Source organism: Carlito syrichta, unplaced genomic scaffold (assembly GCF_000164805.1).
Source record: "Carlito syrichta isolate Samal-C Ts95f unplaced genomic scaffold, Tarsius_syrichta-2.0.1 Scaffold94740, whole genome shotgun sequence".
Lineage (NCBI taxonomy): Eukaryota > Metazoa > Chordata > Mammalia > Primates > Tarsiidae > Carlito > Carlito syrichta.
The window spans coordinates 1-12,944 of NW_007038836.1; the positions used below are offsets into that span (position 1 = coordinate 1).

General features: G+C 42.8%; 1 protein-coding gene across 3 annotated transcripts in view; it reads left to right on the top strand.

Moving 5' to 3' along the window:
• Positions 1–11,131: 11,131 nt before the first annotated feature.
• KAT6B (lysine acetyltransferase 6B) overlaps positions 11,132–12,944 on the top strand; it is a 187,428-nt gene continuing 185,615 nt past the window's right edge. For 2 of the 3 annotated variants that reach the window (XM_008061491.2, XM_021714100.1), the window contains exon 1: positions 11,132–11,206. The gene's annotated coding sequence lies outside the window, so the exon portion shown is untranslated. The remainder of the gene's footprint in view (positions 11,207–12,944) is intronic. The other variant, XM_008061482.2, reaches the window with a different exon arrangement.

Here is a 12,944-nt window from a genome sequence, read left to right on the forward strand (position 1 = left end):
TTTTTTTGGGTTTTTTTTTTTTGAGTTGGAGTCTCACTCCGTTGTCCAGACTGGAATGTAGTGGCACACTCACGGCCATCCCAGCCTCCGCTTGCTGAGCTCAGGCTATCCTTCCACCTGAGCCTTCCAAGTAGCTGGAACTACAGGTGTGCGCTATCATGCCCAGCTAATTTTTCTTTATTTCTTGTAGAGATGAGGTGTGCCAAGTTGCCCAGGCTGGTCTTGAACCCATGGGCTCAGGCAATCCTCTCACCTCAGCCTAACAAAGTGCGGGATTATAGGTGTGAGCCACTGCGCCTAGCTGATAAGTAATTTTCAGAAATTTTTATGTACTTTGACATACCAATGTAAAGAAGAATAACTAAGCGATCTGGCTTTGGGTCTCATAGATTGCTCTCTACATTGTACATTCAGTTTTCTTTCTTTCTTTTTTTTTTGAGTTGAAGTCTCACTCAGTCACCTAGGCTGGTGGGCAGTGGCACAATCCCAGCCACCGCAGCCTCGACCTGCTGGGCTCCGGCGATCCTTCCACCTCAGCCTTCCGAGTAGCTGGAACTGCAGGCGCATGCTACCACGCCCGGCTAGTTTGTTGATTTATTGTCGAGATGAGGTCTCACCAAGTTGCCCAGGCGGGTCTCAAACCCACGGGCTCAGGCAATCCTCTCACCTGGGCCTCCCAAAGTGCTGGGATTATATGCATGAGCCACCATGCCTGGCCTATTTTTCTTTTTTTTTTTGAGTCAGATTCTCCCTCTGTCACCCAGGCTGGAGTGCAGTGCCACGCTCACAGCCACTGCAGCTCCACCTGCTGGGTTCAGGTGATCCTTCCACCTCAGCCTTCCAAGTAGCTGGACCTACAGACTCGGCGCCACCATGCCTGACTAATTTTTTGATTTATTGTAGGGACGAGGTCTTGCCAAGTGCCCAGGTTGGTCTCGAACTTCTGGGCTCAGGCAGTCCTCTCTCTTCGGCCTCTCAGAGTGCTGGGATTATAGGCATGAGCTACCTTGTCCTGCTGTTTGTTTTCATCTTTACTAGATACCAAACTGCTTTCAAAAGTGTATTAGGTTGCTTCCCCTCCACTGATAAATGAGAATTCCCATTGCTTCTTGTCTTCTTCAATTCTCAGTCTTGTTAGCTTTTAGAATTTTAGCCAATATGGCAAATTTTGCATTTACCTGATTAGGAATCAAGTTGAACAGCTTTTCCTGTATTTATTAGCCATTTGAATATCCTCATTTTTTTTTTTGAGTTGGAGTCTCACTCTGTCACCCAGACTGGAGTGCAGTGGCCACTCCCGGCCACTGCAGCCTCGACCTGCTGGGCTCCGGCGTTCCTTCCCCCTCAGTCTTCCAAGTAGCTGGAACTACAGACATGGTCTACCATGCCCGGCTAATTTTTTGATTTATTGTAGAGATGAGGTCTCACCAAGTTGCCCAGGTGGGTCTCGAACCCGCAGGCTCAGGCAGTCCACTCACCTTGGCCTCCCAAAGCACAAGATTACAGGCTGAGCCACTGAGCCCGGCCTGAATATCCTCATTTGTAAAGTTCCTGTTCAAGTGCCTCATTCCCTTCTTAAATTAGCTCTTGTGTCTTTTATTGCTATTTAGACATTCTTTTTTTTACTGTGAATACAAGTCCTTTGTCGTATGTGTATATTGCAAATACTGTCTTCTATTTTGTGGCTTGCCTTTTCCCTGCCTTTATGATGTCTTTTAATGAACAGAAGTTCTTAATTTTAATGGAGTCAGATTTATTGGTCTTTTCTTTATGGTTAATGCTTTTTGTGTCTTGTTTTAAGATTCTGTTCCTACCCGGAGGTCAAGAAGATATTCTCCTATGCTGTATTATCTTTTAAAAGCTGAATTGACCTTAAAAGATGTGTAACCATGAGTAAAATACACTTTTCTTGATCCCAGCCTCCCCATTACAAATCTATTTTTGCTGTCCTTTACTTTCTTCTATTCTCTGTCTTGAATCTTTACTTGTCTGTAGCTATAACTAAGAGCCAGGTGCTGACTTCCCCTGTCTCTTAGGAGAAAATGGTCATATAGACAGAAGTTCAGCCAGATTAGATTTTACAGGTCTCCAGCTGACTGTATTGCCCTTTTTCCTTTTATGAGCTAGCATTTTATTGTGTTCCTGCTATGTGTCTGCCACCATCCTTGCTTCTTTCATATTTGTTATCTCAATGATTCCTCTTAACAGTTCTGTAAAACAGAGTTGTAGTCTCATTTTTACAGAAGAGAAAACTGAGACTTAGATTGATTTAATAACATGTCCAGTATCCCATAATTCAGGTATCTAGCAAAATAGGGACTGGATCCCTGACTCTAGATACTTCCCATCACAGCATACTTGTTGAATAAGATTTCAGAAGCCTATTTTTTTTTAAAGAATATCCAAACCAAGAGAATAACTTTCTTTTAATATAACATGTCTTCATTAAAGCACACAAAGATAACTATTGTAAAACTGGATAAAAATAACTTTGTATATATAGCTAGGAGATCTTAAATGGTCCATGGATGAGTGACAGAAGGTCTGTTAATCCTTGAAAATATAAACCGACGTATGTATATACATGTGTTCTTTTTTTTTTTGAGTTGGAGTCTTACTCTGCCGCCTAGGCTGGAGTGCAGTGACATGCTCCTGGTCACTGCAGCCTTGTCCTGCTGGGCTCTGGCGATCCTTCTGCCTCAGCCTTCCGAGTAGCGGGAACTACAGGCGTGTGCTACCACGCCCAGCTAATTTTTTGATTTATTGTAGAGACCAGGCTGGTCTTGAACCCGCAGACTCAAGCAATCCTCTTGCCTTGGCCTCTCAAAGTGCTGGGATTATAGGCTTGAGCCACCGCGCCTAGCCTGTGTTCATTTTTTTTTACAGAAGATCTATAATATTGTTAAAACTCTCGAAGGGGAACCCTAGTTTGTTTTCAGGGTATACTGTATATCTGAAAACATCTGTAATAAACACAGAATTCTAAAATGATGTCTTTTCAAAATAATCTTTGAAAAATTTAGGTGTCAGATTTTCTCCTTAATGCATTGTTCTCAGTCTTTGTCTTTAAAAACCAACTAAAAGTAATTTGTAATTAGGGAGAAATCTAGGATTGAGTAGGATTTTTAAATGCCAAAAAAAGACACTCTAAATTTAGTTCATTATTTCTTAAGTGAAAGTGCTTAGTTGTAATATTATCATTCCTAATCAGTGTACCCTGGCTCCAAAGGCTTGATCACTTCAAATGACTTTTCATATTGTCTCTAAAATCCTCTGTTTTACAAGGGATCAAATTTCCTATGAGGTTCCTAACAGTGTGATTAAATTTTAGAGACGGAAACTATTGAGCACTTAAATGCAGGGATGACTATGCAAACCTAATTCATGGGTTTCACCAGGAGATTTGGGACATGTCTCTACTAATTTATGATGATGATGTTGAAACTAATCTTTGCTAGGGATTATGGAAGCCATAATAGTTTATTGATGGTTCAGTTATTGTTTGTTGAAGCACATTTACACAATTATAGTTTAATGACATAACAAGGATATTGTCAACTTGGAGAGCATGACATGAAAAATTAAACTTCCAATTAATATAATATGTATTAGTTGAAATGATAATTTTCATGGTGATTTAGCCTCTTAGAAATCCTTGGAAAACATTATTAGCTTATGAATTGAAAACTCTCTGTGTTAATGAATAGTGGGAAAAAACTTAGTATTACTCTATAAAGATGGGGATTTTTTTTTTTTTGAATTGGAGTCTTACTCCATCCCCCACATTGGAGTGCAGCGGCAAGCTCCTCGCCACTGCAGCCTCGACCCACTGGGCTCCGGCGATCCTTCCGCCTCAGACTCCCGAGTAGCTGGAATTACAGGCACGCGCTACCACGCCTGGCTGATTTTTTGATTTATTGTAGAGATGAGATCTCGCCAAGTTGCCCAGGCGGGTCTCAAACCTGTAGGCTCAGGCAATCCACTCACCTCGGCTTCCCAAAGTGCTGGAATTACAGGCTGAGCTACAAAGCCCGGCCTGGATTTATTTATTTATTTATTTATTTATTTATTTATTTATTTTTGAGTTGGAGTCTCACTCTGTCACCCAGACTGGAGTGCAATAGCCGCTCCCGGCCACCGCAGCCTCGACCTGCTGGGCTCTGGCGATCCTTCCGCCTCAGCCTTCCAAGCAGCTGGAACTACAGGCGCGCACTACCACGTCCAGCTAAATTTTTGATTTGTTGTAGAGATGAGGTCTCGGCACGTTGGCCAGGTGGGTCTCCAACCCGCAGGCTTCCAAAGTGCTGGAATTACAGGCTGAGCCACCGAGCCCAGCCGGATTTTTTTTAAAAATTGGATTCTTACTCTGTGGCCCAGGCTGGAGTGCAGTGGCATGCTCACGGCCACCTCAGTCTCGACCTGCTGGGCTCAGGCAATCCTTCCGCCTTCTTCCAAGTAGCTGGAACTACAGACACGTGCCACCATGCCCAGTTAAATTTTTTATTTTTGGTGGAGATGAGGCTGGTCTCAAACCTGTAGACTCAGGCGATTCTCTCACCTTGGCCTCCCAAAGTGCTGGGATTATAGGCGTGAGCCGCCGCACCTAGCCACCAACTTTATTTCTTAATCCCTGTTTTTTTGTATTTTTAGTTGGAGTCTCACTCTGTCACCCAAGCTGGAGTGAAGTGGCGTGCTCACAGCCACCACAACCTTGACCTGCTGGGCTCAGGCGATCCTTCCACCTCAGCCTTCCAAGTAGCTGGGAACTACAGACATGCACCACCACACCAAGATAATTTCTTAATTTATTTTAGGGACGAAATCTTGCCATGTTGCCCAGGCTGGTTTCAAACCTGTGGGCTCAGGCAGTCCTCTCACCTCTGGCTTCCAGAGTGTTGGGATTACAGGTGTGAGCCACCACGCCTGGCAAATCCTGTTTTTAAGAATTTTACAGGTTGGGACAGGGGCTCATGCCTGTAATCAGAGCACTTGGGGAGACTGAGGCAGGAGGATTGCTTGAGCCCAGGAGTTCAAGACCAGCCTGGTCAATATAGCTAGATCATCTAAACAAATAAACAAAATCAGTAAGTTAGCAGGGCATTGTGGCAGGCACCTGCATTCTCAACTGTTTGAGGAGGCTGAGATGAAAGGATCACCTGAGCCCAGGAGGCTGCCGTGAGCTGTGATTGTACTACTGCACTGCAGTCTGGGCAACAGTGTAAGACTTCAACTCAAAAAAAAAAAAAGAATTTTACCATCTAGTAAGGGCAACAAGGCCAGTACATAAATATGCATAATGCAAAGAGGGAAATGAATGCCAAAATAGTAAGAAAGCTAAAAGCTTCCTGTTAGAGAAAGATGAGGACTTCTGAGAAGTTGTTGTTTCCACTGGACCATGAAGGATTTGAATTTGGGTAGAGGGACTGGACAGTTAGCCAGGTTCAGCATTGTCTTTCAAGGTCCAGTTTCAGTCTGTCTTTCCAATGGATGTTTTATCCATCCATAGTCCTTATGGTTTCAGCAAGGTAGAGTCACAGTCGTTTCCAGACTTTTTCCTTGAGTAATCAGAGGAGCCCTTTCTCTGAAGCAAATCTTATGAGGAAGACCAATATATGTGTTCAACAGTTAAAAGTAGTGTTGTACTAGCCAGGCGCAGTGGCTTACGCCTGTAATTCTAGCACTTTGAATAACAGAGGCGAGAGGATTACCTGAGGTCAGGGGTTCAAGACCAACCTGAGCAACATAGCGAGACCTCATCTCTATAATAAATTTAAAAATCGGCCATGGTGGCACATACCTCTGTGGTTCCAGCTACTTGAAAGACTGAGGTAGAAGGATCACCTGAGCCCAGGAGGGTGAGCCTGTGGTGGCCGTGAGCGTGCCACTGCACTCCAGCCTAGACAACAGAGTGATTCCAACTCAAAAAAAAAAAAAAAGTGGAGTCGCACTGTTGAGTGCGAGGTATTGTGGTGTCCCTAGAGTTTAGCCCATAAGGGGTACCTGCAGGTGATCTCTTCCTCACAAGAGATCCAAAGAACCTAGTTTGAAAACCACTGGTGAGACAGGAAAAAGTTTGAGCTTTGGCATCTGAATTAAAATCTTTCATGACTTAAAGGCTCTGAGATTCTTGACTGAATCAAGCCTCAAGATTTCCTTTTGTAAAATGAGGCAACAGTGCTACCTTACAAGATTGTTTAAGATTTACTGTAGTTTTTTTTTTTTTTTGAGTTGGAGTGTCACTCTGTCACCCAGACTGGAGTGCAGTGGCCGCTCCCAGCCACCGCTGCCTCGACCTGCTGGGCTCCAGCAGGCCTCAGCCTTCCAAGTAGCTGGAACTACAGGTGCGCGCTACCACGCCCAGCTAATTTTTTGATTTGTTGTAGAGATGAGGTCTCACCAAGTTGCCCAGGCGGGTCTCGAACCCGCAGGCTCAGGCAATCCACTCACCTCAGCCTCCAAAGGCACGGGATTACAGGGTGAGCCACCGAGCCCGGCTTACTGTAGTCTTTGTAAAATAAATACCTGGCTCACAGTGGATGTGAGAAATTAGATGGTATTTTTATCATAGTTTAGTGCTTTATTTATTTTTTAAAAGACATAATTTTTTTTTTAGGTTGGGGTCTCACTCTGTCACCCAGACTGGAGTGTAATGGCTGCTCCCAGCCACTGTAGCCTCAACCTGCTGGGCTCTGGCGATCCTTCTGCCTCAGCCTTCCAAGTAGCTGGAACTACAGGCGCTCACTACCACGCCCAGATAATTTTTGATTTATTGTAGAGATGAGGTCTCGCCAAGTTGCCCAGGTGGGTCTCGAACCCGTGGGCTCAGGCAATCCACTCACCTCGGCCTCCCAAAGCGCTGGGATTACAGGCTGAGCCACCGAACCTGGCCAAAGAGACATAATTTATTGAGGTGAAATTCACATAACATAAAATTTTAAAACCCATAAAAAATGAACAATCCGGTGGCATTTGGTACATTTACAGTGTTGTGTGACCACCATCTCTATTTACTTCTAAAATGTCATATCTGACTGGGGGAGGTGGCTCAAGCCTGTAATCCCAGCACTTTGGGAGGCCTAGGCGAGTGGATTGCCTGAGCTCAGGGGTTCGGGACCAGCCTGGGCAACTTGGTGATACCTTGTCTCTACAATAAATAAATAAAAATTAGCTGGGCATGGTAGCGTGCGCTTGTAGTTCCAGGTACTTGGAAGGATGAGGCAGAAGGATTGCCTGAGCATAGCAAGGTCGAGGTTGTGGTGGCCTTAAGCATGCCACTGCACTCCAGTCTGGGTGACAGAATGAGACTCCTAACTCAAAAAAATCAAAACATTGTTACCATCAATCCAAAACAAGGGTCTTTACCCATTAAGCAGTTTCTCCCCATTTCCCACTCCCTAAAACCCCATCAGTCTATGTTATGTCTGTGGATTTATCTATTCTGGATATTTTGTATGAATGAGGTGATACCATATGTGGCCTTTTTTGTCTGGCTTCTTTCCCAGCATAATGTTTTCAAAGTCCTTCCATGTCGTAGTAGTATGTATTGGCACTGCATTCCTTTTTGTGGCCAGATAATATTTCAGTGTATGGATGTACCACATTTTGTTTATCTCTTCATCTGTTGATGGATATTTGGGTTGTTTTCACCCTTTAGCTATTGTGAATAGCACTATTATGAACATGGTATATGTATACTTGTTTAAATATCTGTTTTCAGTTCTTTTGTGTATTTACCTAGAAGTGGAATTACAGGGCCATGTGGTAATTCTATGTTTAACTTTTTGAGGAACCGCCAAACAGTGCTTTTGTTATTTTTTAGTTGCTTCTTTTTTTTTTTGAGGTGGAGTCTCACTCTGTCGCCCAGACTGGAGTGCAGTGGCCGTTCCCGGCCACCGCAGCCTCAACCTGCTGGGCTCCGGCGATCCTTCTGCCTCAGCCTTCCAAGTAGCTGGAATTACAGGCACGCGCTACCACGCCCGGCTCATTTTGGTTTATTGTAGAGATGAGGTCTCGCCCAGTTGTCCAGGCGGGTCTCGGACCTGTGGGCTCAGGCAATCCACTCACATCAGTCTCCCAAAGGCGCGGAATTACAGGCTGAGCCACCGAGCCCGGCTGATTTTCTTTTTTATTTATTGTAGAGATGAGGTCTCGCCAAGTTGCCCAGGCGGGTCTCGAACCCGCGGGCTCAGACAATGCACTCACCTCAGCCTTCCAAAGCATGGGATTACAGGCTGAGCCACCGAGCCTGGCTTCTTAATTGCTTCTTTCTTATATGTTCTGTCTCCAGCTTTGCTTTGTATTCCCCATAGCACCTACCACAGGACTGCATGCAGGGAACATCATCTTGCTAATATTTGTTGGTTGTTCTTTGATTAGTAGTTATAACCTCACCTCTTAGTTCACATGTTTTGGGCCTCAAGCATTAATTTCAGGGGAGATAGATGTTTCCAGGACTTGAAAGTTAACAAATACCACCATATGGATGTTGCTCATTGCTGTCAGACAACAGATATTTGTTAACCAGGTAAGCTGTTTTGAGCAACTAAGCCAATAACCTAAATTAGGTGGTGACAGAGGAAAAATAATTCAAGAGCCCTTTCCTTAAGCAGTTATATTGCAGAAGATACTGCTAAGATTTATGGACGCTCACTCAGTTATACAATGGGCTTTGAAAAAATCCAGGAGCTTATGAAAGTAAGACAGCTAAAAATAACTGTTAGCAAGTAAAACTCAGGATGACAAAAGAGTAAACTCTATTATTAATCTTTATTTTTTTCTACCACTGTTTTTGGCTCATCCATAATCTCATGACTCCAATGTTATGACATTGATTTTGAAACAACACACAGTTTTAGTAAAAACTTAGAGGAGGCCTCACATAATACTTATGATCCAGGATATTTTGACTCTTCCTATGCTGACATGAATATTTCTGAATAGTGTTGATGTTTATATAATACCAGTGAAGCTAAAAGCTCAGTGCTCCGAGGTGAAAGGATTGCCCGAACCCACGGGTTCGAGATCAGCCTGGGCAACTTGGTGAGACCTTATCTCGACAATAAACCAAAAAATGAGCCAGGTGCGGTGGCATGCCCCTGTAGTTCAGCTACTTGGAAGACTGAGGTGGAAGGATCACCTGAGCCTAGCAGGTCGAGGCTGCGGTAGCCAGGAGTGTGTCACTGCCCTCCAGGCCCTGGGCAACAGAGTGAGACTCCAACTCAAAAAGAAAAAAGAAAAAAAAGAAAAAAAGAAGCTCAGTGCTGGACTAAACATTTCTCTCGAATATATTTAGAATAGTTTATAAAGAATGATGTAAATAGGGTTATGTTATAAGACTGTATGATACAATCATATAATTTACTGATATTTTGTAGTTAAAAATAAAATGGTCCCAGCCTTAGAAAATAGAGTAATTTAATTTGATGTAGCACTAATTCTCAGAATTAATTTGGGATGATTTGCTCCCTTTTTGATAGCCTTTTAGTTCAACTTCCAAGTTTTTTAGAAAAAAATGCAAAGAGAATAATTTTAGGGTTTTAGCTTGTGATAGAATGTCCTATCTACATATGAGACAAATCCCAGTGTTCTGAAAAAGAAAAGTGGTGTGGATAATTCCAAATCAGGGAAAAAAGAAACCTCATTTCTATTTGGCTTTTGAATGAATTATGCATTTTTTCCTGTAGATTTGTCTTTCTAGTTAGATACTGCTTAGGCTAAAATGAAATTGGTTTTCAATCTATTCTCTTAGCTTATACTAATTTACAGTGGGGCCAGTGGGATGTCGGAAACAAATCAGCCCAAGATTAAAAAATTTGCAGTGGATAATATACAAAGTGGATAATATACATGTGTTTAGTTGAGAATTGGCTACAGATAAGAGACTTCTGATTTTGTTCCCCTCCTAGCTGTGTATTTTTTTGAAAAAAACACTCTGATTCTGCTTGTAGCAAAGAGCTGCTGAGTTACATCTGCTTCTGCCTAATTAGCTCTGTTGGTTGGTGTCAGATGAGAGCTAATTTTGAGATTAAACTGAGGAGTGGGGTGTGTGTCATGGCTGGGGGAGGGGAGAAGAAGGATCTAAGGTTGCTTGGTTGTTTTATATAGGATCAAAATGCAGTTATTCATAGTTGTTTTACATTTATTGTTTTCCTTTCAAGTAAAAATGATCACTACTGTCCTAAAATGTGACTTGTGTCAGTATATATTTGCTGTTGTGGAAACTGGTACATCGTCCTCTTAGGTGAGAGTATTTGTCATATCTTGCGAGTCCATTCCTTCCTGAGGTGCCAACTGCCCTTTGGAACGAGTAGTAAGTGCTACCTAGGAAAGGGAATGCTGACCTTACAACAACATTTGATAACTCCCACCCCCAGCAAAATGTTATATCTGCTTTCTTAAGAGTCTATCATAAACCTGATTTTTAAAATTGAAGAATTGGCCGGGCTTGGTGGCTCAGCCTGTAATCTCAGCGCTTTGGGAGGCCGAGATGAGTGGATTGCCTGAGCCTGCGGGTTCGAGACCCTCCTGGGCAACTTGGTGAGACCTCATCTCTACAATAAATCAAAAATTAGCCGGGCATGATAGCGCGTGCCTGTAGTTCCAGCTACTTGGAAGGCTGAGGCGAAGGATTGCCGGAGCCCAGCAGGTCGAGGCTGCGGTAGCTGGGAGTGGCCACTGCACTCCAGCCTGGGCGACAGAGTGAGACTCCAACTAAAAAACAACAAAACAAAACAAAAAACACTTGGAAGGCTGAGGTGGCAGGATCACTGGAACCCAGCAGATCGAGGCTGCGGTGGCCAGGAGCGGCCACTGCACTCCAGTCTGGGTGACAGAGTGAGACTCCAACTCAAAAAATAAATAAATAAATAAAATGGAAGAATTTGACTTTAAAGATGAATTAAATTTACTTCTTTAGGGACTTCCCTTGGGTCCTTGGGACTTTATTTTCTGTCTTGAATTCCATGTTCACAAATCGCATTTAGTGGTCTGAAAGAGTTAATGCATCACCAAATGTGGTGTACTAATCAATTCACTGCAGCTGTTTGTCTTGACAAGTTGTGGGGATCCATCAACGGTTGTTGAATATAAGGGATGTTCTTATGCCCAAATGAACTTTTACTTTTCTTCTTTTGGCAGATTTGCCTGAAGACCTGAACAATCTTCATTTTTGTCATGGACTGTTAGAACATTTGGAGTCCCGATCTTGGTACTTTCCCTTATTTTATTACATTTTTAAGACCTAAAATGCCATTCTTACTGAAATGTGTTGGTAATGGAAGTGATCAATTATTTTAATGTGGGTAAAGATTGTGGTAAAAGCTTGTCATGAAGGTGTATTTTGGGTATTTATTAGTTGTGAAATGCATTTTGTTTTAATGTGTGATCATTTGCCTGTGTAACCAAAACGTCTAAAAGCAACTTTGCAATATTGGACACTTTCTTGTGACCTCTTCTGCTTCCTGCTGTTGTATTTTGTGCAATCAAATTAAATTAGTTGTGATTCATCCTGAATAAATGATGAAAGATGAAATAATTACATGGATACAGTGAAATGTTTTCTAATGAAATTTTGCCCCAAACCATTTTACTTTGGAAAGATCAATTTCCTGTTCTAAACTTACTGACACAGAATGATTCCTGTGTTCTATCCTAAAAGTGGTTGCACAGTGGAAGTCAGTGATTTCATTCCTAAACACACTGTGTTCCAAGTCTAACATTTTTGTCAACGATTTATATAATCACACAAAAGAGAGTGCTTATTAGATCTGTAGATGAAATAGATGGCAGAATCAAGATTCACAACAATCTTTAGCAGGTTGGAAGATAGACTCAAACCAACTAGATTAAACTACTGTAATAAACTTTAAATCTCATCATTTCAGATTGCTCAAGGAAAGGGATGGAAAGACTCAGCTTGACAGCAGCTTTTGAAAAAAAGATCTGGGATTTTTAGTTGGGCTGCGTGCTCCGCATAGCCAGTTGTGTGGCAACACTGTTAAGGAAGTTCCTGTAATCTTGAGTTGCGTTTATAATCGGATAAATGTCAGATTTTAAATGAGCATTACCCAAACTAGTGAGCAACCTACAGAAGGCAGTGTTTGAAAACCAAGTGATATATGAAAGGGTTAAGGAACTGGGATATGAGTGTTGTAATGTAGAAAGTAGGGATGGCAGTAGAATGAGGTTTGGTTATTAGTGGTTTTCTTTTTTTTTGGGTAGGAGTCTCACTCTGTTGCCCAGGCTGGAGTGCAATGGCATGCTCACAACCACTGCAGCCTCCACTTGCTGGGCTCAGGTGATCCTTCTGCCTCAGCCTTCCATGTAGTTGGAGCCACAGGCATGCACCACCATGCCGGCTAATTTTTTGATTTATTGTAGAGATGAGATCTTGCCAAGTTGCCCAGGCTAGTCTTGAACCCCAGTACTCAGGCAGGCTTCTCACCTCCACCACGCCCGGCTATTAGTGGTTTTCAAAAGGTACTTTTTCCAAATATTTGAAGGCCTGTCATATTGAATAAATGCCAAAAATGTCTTGGAATTATTTCAAGGGAACTAGTAAAAGTTATGGGGTAGCAGATTTTTTTTCTTTTTTTGAGACAGGATCTCATTGTGTTACCCAGGTTGCAGTACAGTGCACAATCATGGCTCACAGCAGCCTCAACCTCCTGGTCTCAACTGATTCTCTTACTTCAGTTTCCTGATTAGCTGGGACTATAGGTGTGGGCCACTGTGCCCAGCTAATTTTTTAATTTTTTAAAAAATTTATTTTATTTATTTTATTTTTTATTTTTCTTGAGTTGGAGTCTCACTCTGTCGCCCAGACTGGAGTGCAGTGGCTGTTCCCTGCCACCGCAGCCTCGATCTGCTGGGCTCCAGCAGTCCTTCTGCCTCAGCCTTCCGAGTAGCCGGAATTACAGGCGCGCGCTACCACGCCCAGCTAATTG